This window comes from Dipteris shenzhenensis, chromosome 23 (assembly GCF_047967505.1).
Source record: "Dipteris shenzhenensis isolate YYH24624 ecotype China chromosome 23, Dip_SZ_1.0, whole genome shotgun sequence".
NCBI classification, from domain to species: Eukaryota; Viridiplantae; Streptophyta; class Polypodiopsida; order Gleicheniales; family Dipteridaceae; genus Dipteris; species Dipteris shenzhenensis.
In genome coordinates, this window is record NC_141618.1 from 33,158,847 (window position 1) to 33,162,799 (window position 3,953).

Genomic DNA, 3,953 nt, shown 5'->3' on the forward strand with positions numbered 1-3,953 from the left:
AAGTCTTTCACTCTCTACTATCTTGAGAGTCTCCTCCCTCTTTGCGTGCCTTTGTGCATCAAATTCCTCGCTCTCCATCTGTGTCAAAGGAGAACCTTGTCGAATTTTGGCCTCTCTCTGTGCTCCTTGGTCAGCAATCCATTCTTTGAGACTGTCAATTGCGAACTCCACGTTATTGACAATGCCAAGGACATCCATGGGTGGGGAGATGATAAAAAAGGGAGATGGACTAGGATGGAAGAAAGAAGAGAGTGTTTGTGGAAGGACTAGGATGGAAGAATACAAGTTAATGAGAAGCACTAGGATGGATGAAAGAAGAGAGTATTTGTGGAAGAACTAGGATAGAAGAATACAAGTTACTAGGAAGGATGAAAGAAGAGAGTGTTTGTGGAAGGACTAGGATAGAAGAATACAAGTTACTGAGAAGGACTAGGATGTAAGAAATAAGAGAGTGTTTGTGGAAGGACTAGGATGGAAGAATACAAGTGCACTAAGGCACGATGTGTTCGCTATGATAAGGATAAGGGTTGGAATAAAGTGAGAGAAGCATTGGGAATGCTCTACTTTAAGTGAGTGGAGATTGTCCAACTAAATAAAATTTTGCAGAGCATTGGGAATGCTATACTTTGAGTGAGTGGAGGATTGGGAATTGATACTTTGGAGTGAAATATATTACAAGTGAGAGAGAGAGAGAGCGATAGAAAGTGAGAGTGAAAGACGAATACAAGTTAATCAAAAGGACTAGGATGTAAGAAATAACAGAGTGTCTTGAAGGGATAGGAAGTGAGGGAAGATGTAAAGTGAAAGACGAATTCAAGTTAATCAAAAGGACTAGGATGTAAGAAATAAGAGAGTGTTCGTGGAAGGACTAGGATGGAAGAATACAAGTGCACTAAGGCACGATGTGTTCGCTATGATAAGGATAAGGGTTGGAATAAAGTGAGAGAGGCATTGGGAATGCTCTACTTTAAGTGAGTGGAGACTGTCCAACTGAATAAAATTTTGTAGAGCATTGGGAATGATGTACTTTAAGTGAGTGGAGCATTGGGAATTGATACTTTGGAGTGAAATATATTACAAATATTACATCATCACATATTCATATAAAAATTCTCATCACACAAGGTTATATTTCCAAATAATCACATCATCACACATTTATATCATAAAATTGTGTGCATGAAATAAATATATAAATTATATCATGACTCAATGCCACTTAAGTAATAAGTCACAAATTGGTGTATAATCAACAAAAACTACATCATGATTCATACATTGCAACAAATAAATGTCAATCATAATATTCATGGAATAAACAACATCATGAGAATATGCTCCTCATGCATATATACAAACACAACATCATACATGCATCACAACTCTTCTGATGCTTCTAGTGGAGACTATGGCAACTTTTCTGATGCTTCCAATGGAGGTTGTGGTGCTCTAGATGTACACTCAGTCTCTACTTGTTCTATAGTATGTGGTGCTTTCGGAGTAGACTCAGTATCCTCTTCCTGCGGAGGCTATGGCAACTCTTCTGATGCTTCCAATGGAGGCTATGGTGTTGTAGGTGTACACTGAGTCTCTATTTCTTTTGTACTATGCAGTGCTTTCATAGTAGACTCAGTATCCTCTTCCTTAAATGCAAGCTCTGATATTGCTTCGGTTGTACATTGTATTCTAATGGCAGCAATTAGGTCTCGAATGATTTCAGCCCTAAACAATTGTATATCCTCCTCTGAATATTTGAGCTCCAAAGAGTCTTCCGATGAGACCTGTGGCTTAAGTGAGAAAATTTATTTGAAAATCAACATGCAGTTATAGGCAACTCTCCACCCACAACTATGCCCATCTTCCTGCTCTACTACTAATTGCATTTGGAAGTCTAGCGAGTCTTTGTACTGTCCTGTTTCTCTGATAGCAGATACCAACTTCTCAATCGACCTGCTCATCATGACATATTAAAAAAACTTAGTGTGTCCATTACATAAGGTAAATAATATAGAAGTAACAACAGATTAATAGAATACTTACGTTTGCACTGAGCCATGAAAGCTTGCAATCGAGTTGACAAACCAACAATATTTATCTTCAAGGTCCCAAACCAACAGACTCCAATTTTCCCTACACGAATAATTAAGAACCATTATTATTTAACACAATGTTGCCAGTATAAGATGAAAATAAAGGTTGCCATGATACTTACATCTCTTGATATGCCATAAATAGGACTCGCATGCCATGTAAATGTAAAGGCTATAACCATTTACAAAAATCGGCTATCGTCTTTCTGCTATCGCTAAGTATAGTAGAAGGGAGGGAATCCAACATATACACACGGTTTTGTATGGCTCTACAAAATCGTGAGATAACTATACTACACCAACAAATAAATGAATATTATCTTATTAGATTTAATCAAAATATTGAATTATCAAGAAGAGAAAAAGTTTGTATCAAACCTGAGAATGGCCATCATAACATTGTTATTGGCCTCATTTAAAGCTCTAGAGAGGATTGAAATCTCCTCTCCCCCAAATTCAAGATATTGAGGTCTATGTTGAATCATAACCCTAACATTAAAAGAGCTTCCCAATTCTTTTAATGAAGCCATGTTTGTAGAGTTGAGGTCTTCTATCCCCTTTGACTCTTTGACGGCATTCATTTCGCACTCCTCTGAGCCATTATCTATTTGACTTGTGGGAGGGTCCATAATGTTGCCCTTAATGATTGCTCGAATGGTACATGTTATAAATGCATAGAGATGCAAGTCCGTATATGTTGATAGTGTGGTGTCATTTTGTATCAAAAATTTGACCAAGTACTAAAAAGCAATTGTAGCCCACCCTCCATCCACAATTATAGATGTGGCTATCCTCTTGATGTGATACCTGACATGTTATATACTCTATTTATTGTGCTAAGTCACATTGCCGCATTACTGTGTCGATAGCACCTACTAACTTTCGAGCCGATCTGCACATCAAAACATATAACAACAGTGAATATGTGCATTGCATATCAATCTACATGTCAAGAAGTGACAACAAGTGTAGTCTATACTTACTCTAACACAGTGCCATGGACGGATGTCATTGACTTGGCAAAGAAGCACTTCTTAGCAAAGATGTCCACGACCACCAAACTCCAATGTGAGCTGCATTATCAATAAAGAATAATTACTATGTTTGAGACAATTCTAGCAATGCAATAGAGAAAACAAGTAGGGTTTGATGCTTACTTCTCATAATATGCTGTAAAGATAACTCGTGCCTCATTCATAGGAACATGCTTCAACCACTTGCAAACATCCTCTATGGTTTCTTCTTTGTTGCTAAGCACTTCCGAAATAAGATTCCATTGAATTCACAAACCACAAATGGTTGACTTCAAGGTCGCAAGCAATCCGACTCCAATGTGAGCTACAAGGCCAGATTAAAAATGATTATTGTTTTACACAAACTTGCCAAAGAAATAGTAAAAATAAGGTTGGAGTTGATACTTACTTCTCATGATAAGGCATAAAGATGACTCAGACCCCATCTAAATTCAAAGGGCTTAACCAGGTACAAACATTTTCTATAGTCTTTTGAGGAGAGCTAAGAATAGAAGAAAGGAGAGCATCGAGGATGTAGACATGATTCTGCACAGCACTAGGAAGCTGAGAAATAACTACACTGCACCAAGAAATAAACAAACATTAGCTCATAGATTTGATTTGCATTCTACACTAGGAAACTGAGATAAAACTACACTGTAAACAAATAAACAAATGTTAGCTCATTGAAGTAGCAACAAATAAACAAACGTTACCTGAGAATGGCCAGGATAACATTGTCATTAACCTCTTTTAAAGGATTGGAGAGGATTGAAACCTCCTCTCTACCAAAGCTCAAATACTGAGGTTCTCATTTCAAAACGATCCTAACTTCAAATGAGCTTTCCAT